The sequence below is a fragment of the Pipistrellus hanaki genome (genome assembly GCF_964339955.1).
Source record: "Pipistrellus hanaki genome assembly, chromosome: X".
Classification (NCBI taxonomy): domain Eukaryota; kingdom Metazoa; phylum Chordata; class Mammalia; order Chiroptera; family Vespertilionidae; genus Pipistrellus; species Pipistrellus hanaki.
Window position 1 is genome coordinate 78,352,827 of NC_140524.1, and position 24,990 is coordinate 78,377,816.

A 24,990-nucleotide genomic window follows, 5' to 3' on the forward strand; every position below is an offset into this window, starting at 1 on the left:
AAATATGTAGCTCAAGCTATTCAGCCTTTAAAAGACAAATATTCCCAGTATTATATTGTCTATTACATGATTGACTTGCTCCTAACAAGTCCACGGGAAGATCAGACTTTAGCAATGTTTTTTCAATCAAAAAAAAAAGAACTTCCTAAATGGGGCTTAAAATTGCTCCTTAAAAAGTACAGAAAGAAATGCTTTCAAATATCTGGGTACCATAATTGAAAACCACTATATTGGGCTTCAGAAGATAGAAATATGGAAAGACTGCCTTAAAAACCTTAAATGACTTTCAAAAATTATTGGGGGACATTAATTGGTTAAGACATTATCTAAAAATCTCTGCAGGAGAAATGACAAATTTATTTAATATACTTAGAGGTGACTCTAATCTTTCCTCTCCCCGAGTATTGACAGATGAAGCTAGAAAGGAGTTACAAAGAATTGAGCAGGCAATCTTCTTAGCCCAAGTGTCACGAGTACTACCTGAATTGCCTTTATTGGGACAGATTAATCCTACTGCAAATAGTCCCACTGGAGTAATCTTCGAAAATAAAAACTCTCTTGCTATTATTGAATGGGTCCACCTAGGACATCAATCCTCTAAAACTGCAGTTACATATATAGAACTTATGGCTCAATTAATTTTTTCAGCTTAGAAAGCAATGCAGACAGCTTAGAGGACAAGAACCCCAATGTATTTACCTTCCCCTTACTGGGAAACGATTAGAAATATTATTTCAGACTGATCTAAATTGGCAAATTGGATTAAGTGGATATTCAGGGGAACTTAGTTGTCACCTACTAAAAGACAAATTATTACAATTTTTGTATTATAATTCTATTATTATACCAAAAAATTCTAGGCAGTAACCTATTCCTGAAGTGCTAACTGTTTTTAATGATGGATCATCAAATGGCAAAGCTGTTTTTTATACAATGAATTTAGACTGAGTCATCCAAACTAGTCATACTTCTGTACAAAGAATCGAGTTGGAAGCTATTAAGGCTGCATTATAGAATTTGCAAGAGCCTCTTAATGTTATCTCGGATTCTTCTTATTTGTCATATAGAACCTTTAAATAGAGTTGAAACTGCTCATTTAAAATGGCTCAGTGACCAAAGTTTATTTTTACTATTTAAACAAGTACAGCAGATTGTGCAACAAAGACAGCATCCTTTCTATTTTACTCACATAAGGGCTCACAGTTTATTACCTGGATCTTTGGCAAAAGGAAATGCACATGCTGATCAATTGGTTGCTTTTTTAAAACAGGCCTCAGAATATTATCAGCTTTTACATCAGCCTGCCAAAATGTTGTCCAAACAATTCTCAATCTCTGGACAGCAGGCAAAACAGATTATCAGAGAATGTCCCACTTACATGTTACATCTACCTCAAGGGCCTAACACAGGAGTCAACCCTAGAGGTTCGCTAAGGGACCATATCTGGCAAATGGATGTAACACATTATACTCCTTTTGGACGCCTTGGGACATTGCATGTCTCTGTAGACACCTTTTCAAACGTCCTTCAGGGGTCTTCAAACTACGGCCCGCGGGCCACATGCAGCCCCCAGAGGAGTCTGATCCTGCCCGCTAGGTTTTTTGGGCAGTGAGCGCAGCAGTGAGGTGTTACAGTAGGAATTAGTAGTTCATATAGTCCGGCCCTCCAGCTCTCTGAGGGACGGTGATCTGGCCCCCACTTTAAAAAGTTTGAGGACCCCTGTATAGGACCTATGGGCTACTGCATCTACAGGGGAAATGGCAAAACAGGTTATTAATCATTGCCTAGCTGCTTTTGCCATCATGGGAATTCCAAAAATTATTAAAACTGATAATGGGCCTGCTTGCACAAGCTGTCATTTTCAGCAATTTTGTAAAAAGTGGAAAATTCAGCACATTACAGGAATACCATATATAATTTCCAAGGACAGGCCATGATTGAAGGACAGCTTCAGCAGCTAAAATCCCAATTTGAGAAACAAAAAGGGGGGATTATAATGGAGAAATCACTTGTGGGTAGGCTGCACCAAGCCTTAATTACTTTAAAAGTTTTCACTTGTGACTCTGATAGAAGACACCTATGGAGCTACATTGGTGTCAGAATAAAACAAAAGAAAATGGTCTAATTAAATGGAAAGATCCCGAATCTGGTTTATGGAAGGGACCTGATCCATTATTAACCTTTGACAGAGGGTATGCTTGTATATTTCCAGAGAATTTTTCCAAACCCATGTGGATTTCTGATAGAAATATTAAACTGCAACATGGATCCAAGAGAGGAACTAGCCAGATTAATGAGGACCTTATGCCTGGAGCCACACCATGCATCTATAGACAATTGGCTACTCCAGCCACAAACAGCAGCCCCCGGCAATACACTGAAGATGAGTGGAAGAAGAACAAGGAGGACGATAAACAGCCCAGAGATGACTTGGGGAGTGATAAAGAAGGCCTAGAAAGCTAAATGAATTTTCGAAGAGACCAAAACCCCAAGAACACCTGAAAATGTCTTTCTTGCCATGCTGACAGTAACCAGATGTGCAGTAATTTCACCAAGGGCTAATGGGGATGTCCTCCCTGGGTAAAATCCCTTACGTGGACTGATCCCCTGCCTAGTATAGTAAATATATGGGCAAAGTATAATTACAAGGGTGTCCCCCATCCAGCTTTCCTTTTTTATATAACACAAGATTCAAACTATTGCTCTTTTGTGTGTAGAATTAAAGCTGGCTAGCATAACACCAAAGGAGGGGGAATCAAAATCTAAATACAATTACTGTCACTGCTTGATTCTGGGAGAGGCAAAGGGAATTTAACATTACTAAGGCCTCCCCCCACTAAGCCACTATGTAAGAAAGTCATGAATGGCACCCACCAGCAGCAAACTTAATAGTTTTTTATTTTGTGGACTGAAGCCCCTATGGGTCTGCATATAGTAATAATCAATGAAAATCAGCTGCTGCACTTGTACCAGTAACATGATATAGTTTAAAATGATAACTTCAATGAAAAATCACCTTCTTGGTGCTTAAAATAAAAATAACACCACCCTTGATATTTTGGAATTATCCCAGGCAAACTTCCTTAGGTGCCTGACAGCAATTTAAAGAAAGAATTTGCTCCTTTACTTTTGCCTTTTAGCATAACCACTATTTCCTGTCTCATTCTTGTTTAATTTTAGTTTGCAGAAGCAGAATAAAAATCTTAAAAGAATTGAAACTCTGCAAACCGCATATCAACATCTATTAAGAATTTAAAGAAGGGGGTTAATGCTGGAAACCAAGATCAACATAACTAATATAAATGTGAGAAGTCTGGCAGAAGGCTGACCCTGGACTTCCCTTTGAAATTCACAGGATGAATTTCTATTTTATGACCTACTGCTGACTCAGTGGCCTAAAGCAAACACCCCCAAAACATGATAATCTTACTGTTTACTATAAACATTACTATTGATACGTCTGTCTGCATTCCTAAAGGTAATTGTGTATTCTAGTAAATAAAATCAGCTGGGTAAGAGACTCAGTGGAACTTGACTGCCCTAGTCAAATTTGCCCTGGCCTCCCCCCATATTAATCAAAATTAATCTTGTCTTGTGTGTATCATTTGTATGTCAGCTCTTTCTCCAAGCCTTTGCACCCCAAAGTCATGCTGGCCATGACCTTTCACAATTACTGATAACAGTAATTTGTGTCATCTCTCTTTTCTGTTTTAAAGTCTTAAATCTAGCTTTTGGTTTCATTGCATTTCTTTATTTTTTTTTCTGTATTTTATTTCATTGACTTCTGTTCTTTTCTTGTGTTGGTTGTATTTAATTTTGAATTAAATTTATTTGGGTGACATTGGTTAATAAATTGTATAGGTTTTAGGTGTACAATTATGCAATATATTACTTGTATATTGTATTTTGTGTTCACCACATAATGACTGAAATATAGTGGCAACCATACTTTGGTAAAAACTACTGTTTGAATTTTAGCCTTGCTATCTGACTTCGGCCTTCGATTACTTGCTGAGGAGTGGAAAGTTACTGACCTTTCCTGGAGGGTAGAAAGTTACTACTCCCTGCCCCTCCTGGACCTGAAGGCCAAGTCAACAGTCTGGGTTAGTCAAGGCTAAAAGAACAGAACGCCGAAGCCGGTTTGGCTCAGTGGTAGAGCGTCGGTCTGCGGACTGAAGGGTCCCGGGTTCGATTCCGGTCAAGGGCATGTACATTGGTTGCGGGCACATCCCTGGTAGGGGGTGGGTGTGCAAGAGGCAGCTGGTCGATGTTTCTCTCTCATCAACGTTTCTAGCTTTCTATCTCTCTCCCTTCCTCTCTGTAAAAAAATCAATAAAATATATATTTTTTTAAAAAGAAAAGAAAAAAGAACAGAACAAACCAAGAAGGGAGATTAGGCCATCTGGCCGATGCATGCAACCACAAGGTTAAGCGATATAAAAACGACCTCCACCCCCTTATTTGAAATGTACATAAAAAGCTGGATTTATGACTGCTTGCTGCTGTTTGTTGCCTGCTCCATCCTGGCGGCTGCAGCCCAGATTCGAATCTGTAATAAAATTTGTTATTTGACTCTGCAATTGGCTAGTTGGAGTTGTTTCCCAGGTAGGGGTCTCTGCCTCTTGGGTGGTCTCTTCTCCATTCAACAATGACAAATTTCCTCCCAACATCATTTTAGCTCCCTTTACCCTCTTCTATCTCTCCCCACCCCCATTTCCCTCTGGTAATCACCAGAGTGTTGTCTGTGTCTTCAAGAGTTTTTTTTTTCTTGTTTTTTTCTTTTTTCTTTTTTCTTGTTTTGGTTTTAATTTACTCTTCCAGTAATAGTTCATTGTGGTGAAGCTCAAATAATAAATTTTCAAACTTTCTGTTTTTCTAGGATGTGTTTAAGGCTCTAAATTACCTTGTATGCACTGATTTAACTGCATTCCACATATTTTGATTGTTGCAAATTCATTTTCACAGAGTACCAAGTGCTTCTTAACTTCCCTTGGGGGCTCTCCTTTGACCATTGGTAACTTACAAGTATGTTATTTAGTTTCTAATTATCTGGAGATTTCCCATATAACTTTCTTTTATTGATTTTTAGTTTAATGCCTGTTATGATCAGGGGACATCCCTGATGTGATTTCAATTTTTAAACTTTCAAAAGTTTGTTTTATGACTCCAAATATAGTTCATGTTGAGCCATTATATGTACATGAATAATGTGCACCTTACTCCTTTAGGATGAAGTGTACTAGTCAATTAGGTCAAGTACATTGAAAGTACTGTTCAAGTCTTAAACAATTATTGATTTTATCTCTACTTGTTCTAGTACTTACTGGGATAAGGTGTTAAAAATCTCTGAATATAATTGTACGAGTGGTCCGGTGCACAAAATTCATGCATGGTGGGGAGGGGAAGGGAGGTGTCTCTCAGCCCAGCCTGCATCCTCTCCAATCTGAGACCCCTGTGGGATCGGGCCTAAACTGGCAGTTGGACAACCCCCTCACAATCCAGGACTGTTGGCTCCTAACCACTCACCTGCCTGCCTGCTTGATCACCCCTAATGACTCTGCCAGCTGGACTGATTGCTCCTAACTGCACCCCCCTGCTGGCCTGTTCACTCCCAACTGGTCCCCTCTGTGGGCCTGCTCATCCCCAACTGCACCCCTGCCAGCCTGATCATCCCCAACTGCACCCCTGCCAGCCTGATCACCCCCAACTGGTCTCCTCTGCCTGCCTGCTCTCCCCCAACTGCCTCCCTGCCAACCTGATCACCCCCAACTGCCCTTCCCTTCTGGCTTGATCACTCCCAACTGTCTTCCCCCTCCTGGCCTGATCACCCCTAAACCACCTCTGCCTCAGCCCTGCCACCATAGCTTTGTCTGGAAGGACTTCTGGAAGATCTCATGGTCTAATTAACATATTACCCTTTTATTAATATAGATAATTAGTCTGTTTCTGTTTTATTAGTTTTTGCTTTAAATATTTTAGAGTTCTGTTGTAGACTTAGGAAAATCTTTAGGGTTTTTATGTTCTCTTAATGAACTGATTCCTTTATTAATATGAACTTCTTTTTTTCTGATAATATTTTTCTCTGAAATATTTATCAGATGTTACAGTGGTCAGCTTTTTAAAAATATATTTTACTGATTTCAGAGAGGAAGGGAGAAGGAGAGAGATAGAAACATCAATGATGAAAGAGAATAATTGATTGGCTGCCTCCTGGGGATCAAGCCCGAAATTGAGTCATGTGCCCTGAGTAGGAATCGTACCCTGACCTCCTAGTTCATAGGCCAGGCTGGTCAGCTTTTTTGATTATTGTTTCATGATATATTGTTTTTCATTTGTTTATGTTTAACTTATCTATTTATTTATATAGTATTTAAAATGGGATACTTGTAGATATTATATAGAAAAGTCTAATGTGACAATATCTCCCTTTTAATTAATATGTTTACACCATTTTGAAATTAATGTGGTTGGGTTTAAATCTACAATTTTGTTGCTTTCTACTTGTCTTATTTAATTCTTTGTTTCTGCCGAAACCAGTTTGGCTCAGTGGATAGAGCATCGGCCTGTGGACTGAAGGGTCCCGGGTTTGATTCTGGTCAAGGGCATGTACCTGAGTTGCAGGCACATCCCCAGTAGGGGTGTGTAAGAGGCAGTGAATCGATGATTCTCTCTCATTGATGTTTCTAACTCTCTATCCCTCTCCTTACCTCTCTGTAAAAAAATCAATATAATATATTTTAAAAAAATAAAAATAAAAATAATTCTTTGTTTCCTCTTTTCCTTTTGGACTATTTGGGTTTAATTAAATACTTTATAACTTTATTTTATTTTACTGGTTAACTCATTATCCTATTGTCATTTTATTTTAGTGGTTGTTTTAGTGACCATGGTATACATTTTTAAAAAATATATTTTTGTTGATTTCAGAGAGGAAGGAAGAAAGAGTGAGAGATAGAAACAACGATAATGAGAGAGAATCATTGATCGGCTGCCCCCTGCAGGCCCCCACTGGGTATTGAGCCCACAACTTGGGCATGTACCCTGAGTGGGAATGGAACCATGACCTCCTGGTTCATAGGTCAATGCTCAACCACTGAGCCATGCCAGCCGGGCATGGTATACAATTTTAACTTATCGTCAAGATAATTTTCCATGATATTTTATATACTACCCTACAGTGACAGAAGAATTTTAAAATAATATACTTTTATTTCTCTTTTACTAGGCTTCATGCTATTGTTATTATGACTTTTGGTTTTACATGTTATAAAACACTCAATAAATTTTTACTTTCAAAATGTCACTTGAAAGTGAATTTTTAAATTAAAAAATCATTTGTATTTATCTACATACTTATTATTTCCAATGCTCTTAATTCCATTGTGTACATCCAAATTTTAATTTTGTATCACTTTTCTTCTTCCTGACAGACTTTCTTAAACATTTTTGGTAATGTAATCTGCTGGCAATGTATTTTTTCCCTTTTTGTGAATAAGAAAAATCTTTATTTTTGTTTTGCTATTTTGGCATAGATTTTGTTTAACAATGTTTTTATTTTCCAGTATGTTAAAAATATTGCTCCATTGTCTTCTAGGTTGCATTTTTTTTTCCATTGAGATGCCTCCTATCATTCTAATGTTTATTTCCCTTTACATAAGATTCCCCCACCTCATGCTGGCTGTTTTTAAGATTTTTGTTTTTTCCTGAATTTCAGCAATTAGATTATAAAATGTCATGGAAACATTTATTCTGCTTTCTTTTTCTTAGAATTTGTTGTGCTTCTTAAATATGTGAGTTTATAATTTTCATCAAATTTGGAAAATTTTAACTATATTATTACATTTCTTCTAGGACTCAAATTTTGTATATTATGTTGAGAAATGTCCCACAACTCACTCTTGCTCTTTATTTTCCCCCATATTTTTTATTATGGATAATTTCTGTTTCAATGTATTCAATTTCACAAATGTTTTCTTCTGCTGTGGATAATGTGCTGTCAAAACCACCCACTGTATTTGTAATTTCATATACTGTATTTTGTCTCTGGAATTTCAATTTAAATCTTTTAATAAATCTTCCATTTTGTACCTCATCATGTTGTTGCTTTTCTGTACTTTCTTGAACATAAAGAATATAGTGGAGAAACCAAGACTGCGGCATAGGTAAACACCTAAACTGCTGCCTTGCACAACAATTTCAAAACTACAACTAAAAAACAAAATGAACATCATCCAGAACCACAGAAAAGCTGGCTGAATGGAAATTCTACAACTAGAAGGAAAGAGGAAAGCACACCGAGAATCAGAGGAGCTGCAAAAGGCTAAGGTACGAAGACATGTGCACGAGGGCAGCTGAGTGTCTGGTTGGCTTTCTCTAGCAAGAAGGAGACAAAAGCTTCTGACTGTGCTGAATCCAGTTCCAACTGCACTGAACCCCAGTTCTGGGTGAGACCCTGGAGACCCAGGCTTATATGAGGGGAATCTGGACTATCAGGTGGAAACTCAGGGGAGCCACGAAAGGCAGATGTCTGAAGGCATGCACGCAAGTGTGCTAAGAGAGGACTGACTACTGAATGCTGCTGGCTTTCTCTATTGAGTGGAAAATGGAAGCCCCTCCACTACGCAGAACCCCAGTTCCGACTACACTAAACCCAATCTCCAGGTGAGACCTTGGGGACCCAGGCTTATACGGGGGGAATCTGGACTATCATGTGGAAACTCAGGGGAGCCGCAAAAGACAGTCATCTGGAGGTGCACGCATGAGTGCGAGAAAAGAGGACTGTTGCTGAATGCTGCTGGCTTGCTCTAGCAGGTGGGAAATGGAAGCTCCTGCACTACACTGAACTCCTGTTCTGGGCGAGAATTTGGGAATCCAGATTCATTAGGGGAGAAACTTGACTGTCTGGCAGTGGGAAAAGCTCAAGGGTGGCTTATTCTTAGAGGTGCTTGCAGTGATTACTGAGGGACAACTGAGACCCAGGGTCATCATAGGACAGGGCTGATGGGGAGCCAAGACTGTCTGCTCAGCCCTGAGACTCTGCTCCATCCAAGCTGAGCACAGAGGCTTTTGCATTTTGCAAGTCTTGTCTCATAATGCTGTCTCCATCACAGAAATTCTCCTGGCATAGACACAGCTGATACTCACAACCAATTGGCCTGGAGATCAATTCCTCCCAGTGATACCAACAACAATCAAGATTTAACTACAACAATGCTGTACACACAGTCCACAAAGGGGTGTACCAAGTGTGTCCATCTCAGGCTGAGCCACTGGGCCATAGAGAACACCTAGCACACAAAGCTACCCTACCAACTCAGGAAAGCAGCAAAAAATGTGGAGACAAAGTAACAGACCAGCCTGAACCGGTTTGACTCAGTGGATAGAGCATCGGACTGTGGACTGAAAGGTCCTGGGTTCGATTCCGGTTAAGGGCATGTGCCTTGGTTGCGGGCACATCCCCATTTGGGAGTGTGCAAGGGGCAGCTGATCGATGTCTCTCTCTCATCAATGTTTCTAACTCTCTATGTCTCTCTCTTCCTCTCTGTAAAAAATCAATAAAATATATTTTTACAAAAAGTAACAGATCACAAATGAAAGAAATAGAGGAAAAACCACAACTGGATATAGAGTTCAAAACCATGGTTATAAGGTTTTTCAAGAACTTCCTAGAAAAGGCTGATAAATTCAATGAGATGCTCAAGGATATTGAAAAGGACCAACTAGATATTAAACATACACTGACTTAAATAAAATAAATATTATACATAGACCCAACAACAGACTATAGGAATGTAAGAATCAAGTCAAATATATGAAATACAAAGAAGCAATTATCACTCAACTAGAAAAGCTAAAAGAAAAAAGAATCCAAAAATTGGAGGATAGTGTATGAAGCCTCTGGGACAATTTCAAGCATACCAACATCAGAATAATGGGGGTGCCAGAAGAAGAGAGAGAGCAAGATACTGAAAACCTATTTGAAGAAATAATGACAGAAAACTTCCCCCACTTGGTGAAAGAAATGGACTTACAAGTGCAGGAAGCACACAGAACCCCAAACAAAAGGAATCCAAAGAGGACTACACCAAGACACATCATAATTAAGATGCCAAGAGATAATATTAAAAGCAGCAAGAGAAAAATAATTACCTACAAGGGAGCACCCATACAATTGTCAGATGATTTCTCAACAGAATCTATACAGGCCAGACAGGAGTGGCAAGATATATTCAAAGTGATGAATACCAAGAACCTACAACCAAGATTATTCTACCCAGCAAAGCTATCATTCAGAATTGAAGGACAGATAAAGAGCTTCACATATAAGAAAAAGCTAAAGGAGTTCATCACCACAAAACCAGTATTATAGGAAATGCTGAAAGGTAGTCTTTAAGAAGAGAAAGAAGAAGAAAAAGTTAAAGGTCAAAATTATGAGCAACAAATACATATCTATCAACAAGTGAATCTAAAATCTGATTAACAGAGTAAACTGGTTAATATTATAGAATCAGGGGCATAGAAAGGTAGTGAACTGAAAATTCTTAAGGGGAAAGGAGTGTGGGGGATCCAGGAAGAGACTGGACAAAAATCATACACCTATGGATGAGGACAGTGCGTGGGAGGTGAGGGCAGAGGGTGGGGTGGGAACTGAGTGGAGGGGAGCTATGGGGGGCTGGGGAAGAGGAACAATTGTAATTGAACAATAAAATTTTATTAAATTTAAAAACAAAAGTCAACAGTAAAAACTGGACTAACCATATTTATTTGAAAATTAATGTCCACATAACATCTATAGTAATATATATTAGTATATCTAAAACTTGATTGTTATTTATTTTTAACTCAAGCAATTAGTAAAAAAAAAATCAGAATTATATAAAAGAAAAGGAAAGATAAGATTAAGTGATTTTAAAAAGAATATAGTTATAATAGCTATTTCAACATTATTTTCTAATAATTCTATCCTAGTCTATTATTATTCATTCTGTTTTTTTTAATTGCTTTTTCACCATACTGTGGATTGTATTTTACTATTTCTTTGCATGCTTGATGACTTTTTCATTCAATTACAAATAATATAAATTTTATTGCTGAATAGTGGATGATTTTGTATTCTTTAACTACTTGTGGGCATTGTTCTGAGATATATTTAAAGTCACTTGGAATAATTAGATTCTTTGGAGGTTTGCTTTTCTTAAGAAAATCCAGAATTGCCTTTAGTTTAGGGTTAATTTGCCATATCACTGAGGCAATAACCTTTGGAGGAGCTTTCTACACATTCCATAAAATATGATGTTTTCCATTTTGGTTATCAGGAATCTGGAATATTTTTATTCCTGGTCCTATGTGACCTCTGATAAATGTTTACCTGATTATTTCTAGTGGATCTTTCCCTGTTTTCACTAGTTTGCTCATACATTAGCACTAATCAGTATTCAGCCAAAAACTTGAGGGATACCTCTACAAATTCCCAGAATTCTCTCAGTGTGTAGTTTTCTGCTATGAGTTTTTCTTCTTTGGTACACTGTCCCTCAAATTCTAGCCACCCAGTCCTCCCTGAAATCTAAACTCTGGCTCTTCAACTCAGAGACTTTTGGGCCTAGTTCCCTTTTCCCTGGGTTGTGGTCTGGAAACTTTCTCCAGGCTGTCAGAAAAGTGGAACAATCACAGGACTCATCTTGTTGCCATTTTTTTCAGGATTTATGGTCTCGTGTTGCCTTTTGAAAAATAGCTGAAATCCATTATTTCACACACACACACACACACACACACACACACACACACATATATAATTTTTTTTTCTTTGTAAATATTTAAGATGACAGGTTAAATTCTATTACACTTACTTCATCACGGCTGTAAGCAGAAGTTCAGGTACCCTTTTGAAATGATGGAGTGGGAGCACTACATTAAAAGTCAGAATGCCTCCACTGCTATTTTCACTACTTGCTAGTCTTATGGCCTTAAGAGAAATAACCGATGTCGTAGTGCTCAGTTTCATCTAGAAGATAGGCTATAAAACCTCTCCTGCCCGTATTCACATAATGAATTACTGGGGTATATTCTTGGTAAACTATAATATTCCATGTGAAAGCTATTTTGGTTAATAGTTAACATTTTTATAACCAACTGATAAATCTTATAAGGCATAATATACACCAAGCCACCCCACAACATCCTATCAATATATAATAAAAGTATAGTATGCAAATTGTCTCCTCAGGAGTTCTTCTGAGAGTTCAACCAGGGCACAGGGTGGCCATGGGAAGGCAGAGAGGCCCTGGCTGACTGCAGGCAGCTGGAAGAAGAGAGGAAGTACCTAGCCAGCTACCAACAGCCACTAGGGACCCTGCCAGTGCATGAATTTCATGCACTAGGCCTCTATAATAAACCTCAAATGAAAAAATTATTTATTATTATATTCATGTAAAAAGAGACTAATCTTTTTTTTTATTGCTTAAAGTTTTACATATGTCTCCTTTTCCCCTGGTTGATCTGCCACTCAGTCCTTCAAAACCCTAGGAAGCCCCCACTGCCCCAGTGTCTGTGCCCATTGGTTATGCTAATATGCATGCATACAAGTTCTTTGGTTGATCTCTAACCCCCTATTCCTCAGCAATTTATGTATGGATCTATTTTTGTTCATTGGTTTATGTTGATCATTATATCCCACATATGAGTGAGTTCATATGATATTTATCTTTCTTCAACTGGCATATTTTGCTTAGTATAATGCTCTTCAGTGCCATCCATGCTATTGCAAATGGTAAAAGTTCCTTCTTCTTTATGATCCCTTCTAGGTAATAAGAGCTTGATCAGTATGGAGTTTCCTCAAAAAAAAATTAAAAATAGAATTCCCATTTGACCCAATAATCCCACTTCTAGGAATATATCCCAAGAAACTAGAAACACCAATCAGAAAGGATATATGCACGCCTATGTTCATAGTGGCAAAATTCACAATAGCTAAGATTTGGAAACAGCTCAAATGCCTATCAGCAGATGAGTGGATTAGAAAACTATGCTACATCTAACAATGGAATACTATGCCGCAGTAAAAAAAAAAAAAAAAAAAAAAAAAGGAATTATTACCATTTGCAGCAGCATGGATGGACCTGGAGAACATTATGTTAAGTGAAATAAGCCAGGCAATGAAAGAAAAAATACCATATGATCTCACTCATTTATGGAAAATAAAGAACATAATAACCTTGTAAACAAAAAGATAGATACAGAGGCAGTAAAGAACCTAACAGACGGTCAAATTACAGTGGGAAGGCAGGGAAGTGTTGGTGAGGGGGGGGGGGAAGAGATCAACCAAAGGACATCTATGCATGCATATAAGCACAACAAATGGACACAAGACACAAGGGTGGGATGAGGGCATGCGACAGGGGGTCAGGGAGGCTGTGTGAAAATCAAGGGGGGGGGCGGAAGGAGATACATGTACTACTACATGTAATACTTTAAATAATAAAACATATAAAAAAAATTTGGAGAATGCAAAATTATGCATAACACCAATAGTTATTGTCCCCATGTATGCAGATGCCTCCTCACAATTTTTAATGTAAGCTTAATATTAAAAATAACAGTATAGCATATTAAAGTAGTAAAATTCTTCTATTAAAAACTAAGTTATTTAACAGTGTTTTATTTATCCAAAGTTTAATTCAGTATAGAATAATGAACTGACCCTATTAGGGACGTCATCAGAAGATATGGCCACACCTAACCCAGGAGCTAGAACCTGACAATTGAAGCTCCTCATCCTCTTCTGTCATTGGAATGTGCATTTGGCTTACCTTCCTCTATATTAGAAACTGCTCCAAGGATACTGCTTTGAGATAGAATTATTTCATTGAGACTATTTAGAGTATGTAGATGACTGAATCCAGTTAAGGCCACCCAAGGTAAGCCTAGAAAGTAAATCCCCTTGCTTATGAAGACTGCCATCTCCAAATCTGGAGTGATCTGCCTTTCTTTTGTCTTTTCCTGCCATCTACACACAGAAGCCAGTTTCTTATTATACCTGAGGAACTACAGACATGGTCTTTGAAGCAACAATTGGTGACTCAACCAGGAGAAAGAAGAAATGGGCTTTGAGAAAGAGGCACCTCTGGGACAAATCCCACATTGGCCATTGACATCTATGAGGGGAGGGATGGCCTACATAACAGGTGCTTATGGACTGCTATGCCACTGTTGGGACACCACAAAAACACCAGTTGCTTGAAGGCACTTGTTTGAGGAAAACCAATGTGACAAAGAAGGAAAACAAATGATTGTCACAGTGGGTTAGCCTCTACTGTAGACATTTTAGCATGTCACTGTAGACATTTTAGCAGGTCACTGATGCCCAAATAAAGGCTAAAATTCAAGTTAGAAAGTTGAAAGAAGATCTGAGATTAGAGGACATGTGGTTATTCACTACTCTGCTAGCTTCAGGACTGGCAGCTAAAGTGGGAGAGTTAGATAGTAAGTTTGAGAACTTAGAGTGATGTTTTGCAAAAGTAGGAGGACAAAAAATGCTGTAGATTAAAATGCAGAAAGTTTTTGAGAAAGCCTGATTAGAACTAAGAGATGGAATCTAAGAAGTGGAAACTCTGGAAAAGTGATTAAATGAAGAGGAGGATGTTGTCATGATTGATGAGTAAAGAGATGAACTTCCCCATGACATCAGATTCCTAATACAAATAAAATTTTAAAATAACAATTATCCCCAAAATGCCTAATACAAACCTTACATTATTTTTCTATTCTTTGAAGTTGAAAGTCTTATCATGTTTTTACAATGTAAACATCCCAGCAGATAACCAAAATGTCCACAGAGACTGAATAATAAAAGGCTTTAAAAAAAATACAAATTGCAGTAGCCAACACTTACATATAAAAGAGCTGAAGTTTTGTGTTTTGTTTACTTTTGTTTTTACAAAACTATTAGAAATAATAAGGATAAAAGAAAATGACTGTATATAAAAAGTAGGATATGTGTTTCTGGTAGAAGGTATGAGGAATGGAGATGCATTTCAAGTGAAGGAGAAAAGAGAAAGTAATTTTGTTCTAAAATTTGTTCCAGAATAAGAAAGGAGAAAAATAGAACAAATCCTAATTAGATATAACAAGTTGCAAAAGACTTATAGAAAAGGACTCTTAAAAAGTAATTTTATATGTGGTCAAGCTAAGATTGAAATTGATTTAATTTAAAAAGAAAAAAGGGAGACTTTTAATATCAAATAACAGTAGTAGAAAATAAGGATTTGGTTTTCTCTCTTTTAAAAAGACAAGGATTTGCCGGGACCGGTTTGGCTCAGTGGATAGAGCGTTGGCCTGTGGACTGAAAGGTCCCGGGTTCGATTCCGGTCAAGGGCATGTACCTTGGTTGCGGGCACATCCCCAGTGGGGGGTGTGCAAGAGGCAGACGTTTCTAACTCTCTGTCCCTCTCAATTCCTCTCTGTGTAAAATCAATAAAATATATTTTAAAAAAAAAAGACAAGGATTTCTTAGATTATTGGTCTCCCCTTAATAAAAAATTATAAACCAAGGTTTTTCTTTAACTTAAATGAAAGCTGCCTAAAAACAAAGTACATGTTTTGTTTTCATTAGGTCTTTGACTACTTAAGAAAACTGAGTATTCTCTATTAAAAGAGCTAAGTTTTGTTTACAACTATGTAACTTTGAATATGTTATTTTTTCTTATTCATTTATTTATTATTGATTAAAGTGAATATGTTAAATTTTATGGAAAGCAATCTATAATAATAAAAGTGTAATATGCTAATTAGACCAGAAGTCCTTCTGAACGACCTTCTGGACCAAGCTGGTGACTGGAAGGAAGCCTGGGTCCCCGGTGCCAGAGGGAAGCCGGTGCAAGCAGCCAGGAGAAGGAAGGCCTACTCTTGCACGAATGTCATGCATCGGGCTTCTAGTCTCATATATAAAGTAATGTTAAATTTCCTATTGGCTATATTTATATGAAATTTTTTAAAAACAGCTATGTCCTGGCATAAAGTTATCAGTCATAATTTTTACATATATATTTAAAAATAACTAGGTTTACTTGTCAATTGCATCATTTTTGTTTGTGTATATGAACTCTCATCAGATATTTAACCAATACCATTTTTAAGATTTGTCATTTGTAGACACTAATTGGTTTACCTGAAGCTTTTGCAAAAGTGTTCCTATATATGTGCTTCAGTTTCCAGGAGATTGATGGGAAGACTCTGACAAGTACAGGTTTCTTATAACAGATCAATTTGCTTTCATCTGGAAAGGACAATAATGAATCTTTCAAGTGTTTCCTAAGGCTAACTGCACAGCCTAAAAATATGTCATGGGATGTAGCTCTTTTATATATCAGTTTGTGTTGCCTGCAGTTCCTATTTTTAAAGAGCCTTTCTTTTCTTCAGTCCCTGAAGAGTCTCTGAAACTTGTTCATTTTTTTTCTGAACTGTATAGTAAAATTGTATCATTACATTGATGATATAATGTTAACACGTGAAGACGCTTCTGCTTCCAGACACTAACAGTTTTGCTGGAACATCTGTGAGGTAAAATATGGGTGATGAATACACAGAAAATTCAAGGCCCAAACACCACCTTAATGTTTTGGGACTCCATTAGTCAGGTAAGATGTGGTTTGTCCCAGAAGCTGTGTTGGATAAACTGCAAACTTACCCAACCCCTAAGACTGTGCAAGAGATGTAAGTCTTTGTAGTGATTTTGCAGTTGTGGAAGACTCTTACTCCCAACCTGGTACAGTTTCTCTGTCCTTTATGATACTAGGTTAAAAAGGGGTGAGGGACATATGGACTGGGGATCAGAGTTACAAGCCACCTTTGAGAAGGGAAAAATACTTGTGAAGCAGATTGAAGTTCTAAGCATGTTCCAAACAATGCTATGCTTTAAGTTAGATGTGTCTGAGATTCCAAAATGTATGGATGCTGTGGCACGACAAAAGAAAGGGGACAAAAACCAATATGCCCCCATAGAGCAATAGGAACTATCAGTGTGCACAGCATTTCTCCAGGTGGCAAGTCTCAGAACAGAATGAACCATAGCAGCCGATGTGCTGAAATCAGAACTGTTTGGTTAGTGATCACTCATGAGCCCTGGTCTTTAACCCTTTGCACTGACAATAAACTGTTCTAAAGAGATTAACCCTATAGCTTGGACAATGGGAAACCCAGGGACGAATGACCATGAAGAAACCCTGTAGGGTCAGGATATTTGGGTCCTCCTTCAAGAGTTTGAAGTAATCTTACTATTTTCTATGTCCAGGCTCATAAATCACTGACACACATGGCAAGTTTTTAATAATTAAAAAAAGTCCTATAAATAAAATGGTCTTGGACATTATTGCAAGTTTTGTGTTCATACTTCATAAATATGTTAATGTGTCATCTTTATTAAATCACATAAAAACACAAGTGAACACCCTGAGTGATCTAAATCTCACTCTAAGGAATTTAGCAAATCGATGGTTCAAATAATAGGGCTCTTCATGGAAAAACGTGTTTTCTCTTGCATGTGCCTGTATTGTTGGTAAGGAATCTGCCTTTCATGCAGCCAGATATCTACCAAATGAGCCACCTACAAAGCTCCATGATGACCACTAAGGACACATTCCAAAAGGGATCAGATTTTAAGGGAGGTCATCAGAACACATAACTGTCACTTCACTCTTGACCTGGACTTGGCAATTAAAGAATCCTCACCCCTTTCTTTATTCTTGAATGTACATTTTGCTTGTCTTCGAGTTCACGGAAGCTGCTCCCAGGACACATTTTTGGCACATCAATGTGATATTGAGTCTATCTGGACTGGGTACATGATTGAACTCTGTTAAGGCTTCTATATAAACTTCTAAGATTCTGACGAGCAGGTGCAGAAATATCAGTCATCAAATCTAGTAATCTTACAGCCACCCAAGATAATTCTGCTAAGTAAAGTTTCTTGTTTGTTAAACCTACCCACTTCCAATCTGAAAATGTCTGCCTCTTTTTTGGTCTCTCCCTGACTTACTTAGTGTGGGGATGGGGACTAGTGAGGTTTCAGATTACACATGAGAAGCTCCCAGCCAAACTTATGAAGCAACAACACTATGAACTTAATGGGGAAAAAAGTTTCTGTGTTATACTTTTATTTTTCAGAGCACCACCCTTATTTGTGAATTAGGTGAAACATGAAAACATAAGAGATCAGATTGTTCTCAAGCTAAAAAGAAAGCTTTTACTTGGAAATCAAATAAACAAATACAGAAAGACAAATAACTATAAGTCATATGCTAAGAGCAAGTAAAACATCAGAATAACTGTACATCAAAAATAAACAAATTGCTTGAACCTTGTCCTTTCAAAAATAACCTACAGAAGGAGAAGTCAGGGTAGTTCTGGAAATTGAACTTAATGAAATTTTAAAAGGTGTAAAAGAACTGCCATTTGACGCAGCAATCCCACTTCTGGGAATATTACCTAAGAATCCCAAAACACCAATCTGAAAGAATATGTGCACCTCTATATTCATAGCGATGTTATTTACAATAGCTAAAATCTGGAATCAGCCCAAGTTCCCATCAAAAGATTTAGTGGATAAAAATGCCATGGTACATTTACTCAACGGAATAATATATAGCTATAAAAGGGAAGGAATTCTTACCATTTGCAACAGAATGGATGTTAGGGGTGTCGAACTCAATCAGAGAAGGGGCCAAAATCTAAAATCCAGCCTAAATCGCGGGCCGAATGGTTTACTGAACAGTCATAAACTGACAATGTCATAAACTGACAGCGGAGTGCAGTGATGACAGCGCGGTGCGGGCCACATTGCAAGGCCTGGCGGGCTGGATTTGGCCCGAGGGCCTTGTGTTTGACACATGTGGACTAGATAGTATTATGCTAAGTGAAATAAGCGAGTTAGGGGAAAACAAGTATCACATGATCTCACTTACATGTGGAATCAAATGAACAAAATAGGTCCAGAGACATGGATGCATGGAACAGACTAACATATCTCAGAGAGGTAGAGCTGGGAGTGAAGGAAAGAGATTAACCAAAGAACATTTATGCATATATGCATCACCCATGGACACAGATGATAGTATGATGAAGGCCTGAGGTAGGGTAGGGGTTGAGTGGAGGGGAGCAAGGGCAGGGAGGAAAATATCTGTAATACTGTCAATAATAAAATAAAAAAAAGGATTGCTATAGTAAATCTGTTCTCAGAAACTGTCACTTTAATCTGTCATTTATATTTCACTAAAGGCCTGGTGCATGAAATTCATATGGGGGGGAGGTGTCCCTCAGCCCAGCCTGCACCCTCTCCAATATGGGACCCCTCAGGGAATGCCCAACTGCTGGTTTAGGCCCAATTCTATGGAGCAAGTCTAAACCAGCAGTCAGACATCCCTCTCACAATCTAGGACTGCTGGCTCCTAACTGCTCACCTGCCTGTCTGCCTGATTGCCCCTAACTGACCCCCTGTCAGTCTGGTTGTCCCCAACTGTCCCCCCTGACAGCCTCTTTGCCCCACACAGCCTGCTGTTTGGTCATTTGGTCACCCCATGCAGCCTGCTCTTCAGTCGTTTGGTCATCTCTCACTAAACCCCTGCTGGCCTGGTCGCCCAGGCAGCCTACTGTTCAGTCGTTTGGTTGTCCCCCTGGTCGTAGGCAACCATCTTGTGAGGGTCAATTTGTGTATTACCTCTTTATTATATAGGACTAGGGGCCCAGTGCATGAATTTTTAACAACATATTTTATATACAATTTTGTGCCATTTCTTTCAACCAAGACTAGCAGGGAGTATTTTAATAAAATACCTAAAAAGAAATGTAGGTATACACTATTTGGTAAAGGTCAGAAATGACTGATTTTTTAGAAATAGTATTGGTTTCCTGGAAAACGTTATGGTATAAAACACATACACACACACACACACACACACACACACACACACTCATTAGGCTGAGTCTCCAGGGATTTAGATCCTCATCAAAGCTCTGCCAAAAAAAATCATTGCATAGTAACTTGGTCAAGTACAGCTTGGTGATGAAAAGTCAAATTGACCTACCTATGTTTGCATCCTGTGACATTTTGTAACTATGTGGTTCCAGGAAAGTCAACTACTTTGAGCCTTTCCCCCCCTCTTTTGTAAAATGGAAAAACATACCAGAAATGATCTCCTATGAATGTTGTGAAGTTTAAATGTGATAACATATATAAAGTTGTCAGCACAATTCCTGGCACTCATTAATGCTAGCAAGGTAATTCATTGCTCTGGGTTTCAGTATTTTATGTAAAATGGGGAAATTGGTTTATCATTAGAAAATCTCTATCAGCTCAAATTTACAACTTAAATGAGAAATTCCAATGTTATTCTCTCATCCAGAAAGGAATTGTAGACGAAACCGGTTTGGCTCAGTGGATAGAGTGTCGGTCTGCGGATTGAAAGGTCTCAGGTTCATTTCCGGTCAAAGGCATATACATTGGTTGCGGGCACATCTCTGGTGGGGGGTGTGCAGGAGGCAGCTGGTCAATGTATCTCTCTCATCGATGTTTCTAGCTCTCTATCCCTCTCCCTTCCTCTCTGTGAAAAATCTTATATTTTTTTCATATTTTATTTTAAGCTCTCTAAAGTAAGAAACACATTTCTAAGCATTATAGTCTATCTAGAGTGTCCTACATTTGAACAGTGTTATCTATTGGTCTACATGTAAATGTCTAGGTAATTCTTATTAATTACTATGCAAGCTGGCTACAAGCTAAAATGCTTTGGAAGGGTTCATATAATGTAGGTAATAAGAGAAAAAAAACAGAGAGAATTATCCGAGAAATGCAAATCAAAACAACAATGCGGTACCATCTCACACCTGTCAGAATAGCCAACATCAACAAATCAACAAACAACAAGTGTTGGCGAGGTTGTGGAGAAAAAGGAACCCTCGTGCACTGCTGGTGGGAATGCAGACTGGTGCAACCACTGTGGAGAACAGTATGGAGTTTCCTCAAAAAACTGAAAATGGAACTCCCATTTGACCCAGTAATCCCACTCCTAGGAATATATCCCAAGAAACTAGAAACACCAATCAGAAAGGATATATGCACCCTTATGTTCATAGCAGCACAATCTACAATAGCTAGAATCTGGAAACTGCCTAGGTGCCCGTCAGCAGATGATTGGATCCAAAAAACATGGTACATCTACACAATGGAATACTATGCTGCCATAAAAAGAAGGAATTCTCATCATTTGCAGCAACCTGGATAGAATTAGAGAACATCATGCTGAGTGAAATAAGCCAGTCAATGAAAGAGAAATACCACATGATCTCACTCATTTATGGATATTAAAGAACATTATAAATTAATGAACCAAAAGACAGATATAAAGACAGTAAAGCAACAAGCAAACTGTCAAATTAAAGCGGGGAGGGTAGGGAGATCTGGGGGAGATAAAAGATCAACCGAAAGACTTGTATACATGCATATAAGTACAACCAATGAACGCAAAACTCTGGGGAGGGAGGGTATGTATGGGGGGCAATGTTAAAATATGTACACAGATAATAATTTAATTTTAAAAAAAGAAAAAGAGAGGAAAACAATTTCTCACTTATAATAAATAACATTCATAGTTCACTTACAATAATCTATAACAATGATTTTTGAATTTACATGTTCCAATACCCTTCTGGACTTCTTTTCATCCATGTTCCTAGACCACAAACCTTGATGTAATATTGGTATGGTGCTTCCAAGTGAAGCAGCATTCAAAGTAAAACATATTTTAAAATCTCTATTTTAAATAATGGTCATGCATTCTTTCAAATAAAACAACTCTATGGAACAAATAATGCAGTTTGAAGGCCAAGGGATAGAAAAATTGACAACTGATATGCTATATAATAGTAATTATAGCAATCATTGCAATGAGTATACAAATGAGAACTATAAGAAATAGTATAAAGCTGCAGTTTAAAATACATTGCAATAAAAAGAGTGAATAATTACTAGGTTCTAAGATAAGATACATAATGCATTGTCATTTAAAAGTGATCTAGAAAAGATAAAAAGTCTTAGTATTTTTATAACTGAAAAAAAATTATAGAGAGAACCACTTCTGGGATAATGATCCTTTGGCTTTGTTGTGGACAGAAGATATTTCTGGAGGCCACCCACTATATAAAGCTATCAGCTGTTAAAGTGTGTATACGTTTTTGGGAATATATATATATATATATATATATATATATATATATATATATATATAGCTTTGTTTCTCAATTCCTAAGCAATGAGGAACAAAGACTATATATGGCTGCAGATATTTCAAATACTCATCCAGACCCAGTTGCTGTGGGCAGAAGATAAAGAAGTAGATAGCATGGACTCAACCCTTAATAAAGCCTTTAAAATGAAGTTGAGAAGTCTAGTCTAACATACACACATATACATACATACAAGTACATTAGAAGAAAATAGATCAAATTGAGAAAATGGCAAATGTAAGAAATGATGTAAAAATTCTAGAAAAGTTGAGCTTAATAAGGGTTGGGTTTGACTTGGAAGGTACTTTTGGAGAAGTATAACTTGAGATAAGCTTCCAAAGTGGGTAAATGTGAATAAGGTGAAGAAAATAGTAGTGGTGTAAGGAGCAAAATTCTGGAGGTAGACTGTTTAGGGACATTAAGGACAGTCATGCAATGAAGAACAAAGTAAAATAAGGTAACTCTGGTACAATGAAACCAGATTATAAAGCCATTTTCAATCCAAGTGGAATTGGGCTTGGAAAAATAGATTATAGAGAACCAATATTATTTTGGTGAAGAAAAATGACTTGATGAAAGAAGTGTTCATGGACCATTAGTCTGGCAGAATGAATTAAGGATTTGGGGCAAAAAGGAAGGCTGACTAGAAAGCTTCTGATGTGACTTTATGGGTGGTGATAAGAAAAAAATGGTAGCAGAAGTCTTTCAAAGGAAAATTCACCAGGACTTGATAACTATCAGTTATATCACCAGGACTTGATAACTATCAGTTAACTATCTCTTAACTATGAGAAATAGAGGAAAATCCAAATTTTGCTGTGAAATACTCAACACTTCATGATCAAAGAGTAGAGCAAAATTAATACTACTGTGCAATGTATCCACCAAGGAGAGGCAGGCAGGTTGTTTCTCACAGTTTCTGAGTAATGTAGCCTCTCCCAATGAAGGGGAGTTGGACGTGGTCTCTCAAAATAGTATTTGCCATTGGTGGTTCTAGCAGAGACACAGGGGAAGAAGAAAGAAGGACTTAGCACCAAACCTGAAACAGAGTCCAAGGCTTTATAAGAGATAGTTTAAAAAAAAGAAAAGAAAAGAAAAGAAAGAAAGAAAGAAAGAAAGAAAGAAAGAAAGAAAGAAAGAAAGAAAAAAGACAAGAAAGAAAAATGTCTTATTCTGAGTCTCCAAAATAGACCCCATTCTGATTATCCCCAAAGAGTTTGTTTTACAATCACAGAGTGGCACTCCAAATCAGAATTCCTTGAAGAATAAAAGTTTGATTCACTTGAATAACTAGTGTTTCTTTTCTTCCAATTTGTTTCTCATCTCAGTAGTTTCTATTCCACAAATGCTTCTCTGAATTCTTTGCATTATTCCAAACCTGATATTTGTAGATCAAGAATTTGCCTTATTAAATTAATCAGGCCCATTTTGGGTCTGGGTATACTCAGTAGGCCAGTTTCAAAAGTAACTGGCAAATTCCTCTTCATCAACTGGCACTTGTAACATCACAGGGCCAACCCCTAACCCTCCTCTTATTCTTCCCAGACAGAGCCAAACCCCACCCCTTCCAGTGAAATGTTAAAAGCGCTTGCGCACACTCCAAGCCTATTCTCCTCGCCTAGAACTGCCCCCTCCAAGTTGTTAGTGCGCAGGCGCAGCACCCACAGTGCGTTTGAGTAGGGTTATAAGAAATCTACTGTCCAGTGAAATCTAGAAGTGATAGAATTCACCCCACCACTACCACCACCACCACTCCTTTCTTCTGAGGCAGAGGCGCCACTTCTTCCTATCCCAGGGCCAGAAGCTCCTCCCCAAAGTCGCCTTATCTCTAAGCAAGGTCCTTTGCTTTCTGGCAGTGCCCACTGTATCGCTATTCTCAGCTCATTTGGAACCTCAAGCTGCCTTCAGCCTTAGCTCAGGAATAGAGGCAGTTAGCTCCCCCAAACCCCCACCAGTTTGTTGTTAGCCTCATTAGGCCTCTGAATCTAAAGTCTCTCCCCCCCCCTCCCCGCCTCCCCACTGGGCAGAGCATAAGCTAGGTGCTTTGCTTGCCCTCCTTCGCCCTTCACAACCCACCCAATCTGGGTGCTTACCTCGGGCGTGATGCAATCACGAGAGGGATCAATGATCCCAGATCAGGCCACTGTTGGGGCCGGCGGATTCAGCGAGATTTTTCCTGGGTCTCCACTGCCTTTTCACACAATGAAATCAGCGTGTCCGATCATCAATTCTCATCATGATCGTGACGTCACAAAAGACAGCGGCCAATGGGAGCCTGAGATCAGCTCCGGACAGTCCCTGGCCCCAGCCCAGACCCAGGAGTAGGGAGGGGGAGTGGAGATGGCTGCTTGCAATGGAGCTGCTTCTTCCCTGCACCTCTGAGCTGAGTGCAAGGCTAAGCCTCTCTGTACCTCTCCTTTCCTGAATAGCTGTGAATGCCCAGCATCCCTGTAGTAGTTATAACCAGCCATTTGAGCAGGTGCTGCCTGGTCTTACAACTTGAGATTAGCTTTCAGCAGAATTATTGAAAGCTGCCAAAATCAAATGAACACATACAGAAATTATAGCCTGTCGTGGTCAATGTTGAATTGACAGTTATATAGTCAGTATTCCTAAAGTCAAGGAAGTGTTCATCGAGCCTTTGAATTGGTCAATAAGTGATAGTGCACTGTTTTATTTGACCTTTTCACTCTGACTACTGAAGCAAGAAATTAAAATTAT

General features: G+C 38.3%; 1 protein-coding gene across 1 annotated transcript in view; it reads right to left on the reverse strand.

Annotated features, from left to right (window-relative positions):
- HDX (highly divergent homeobox) overlaps nucleotides 1–24,455 on the reverse strand; it is a 137,577-nt gene extending 113,122 nt beyond the window's left edge. Inside the window, exon 1 of the mRNA XM_084869597.1 lies at nucleotides 24,363–24,455. The gene's annotated coding sequence lies outside the window, so the exon portion shown is untranslated. The remainder of the gene's footprint in view (nucleotides 1–24,362) is intronic.
- Between the last annotated feature and the right edge of the window lie 535 nt (nucleotides 24,456–24,990).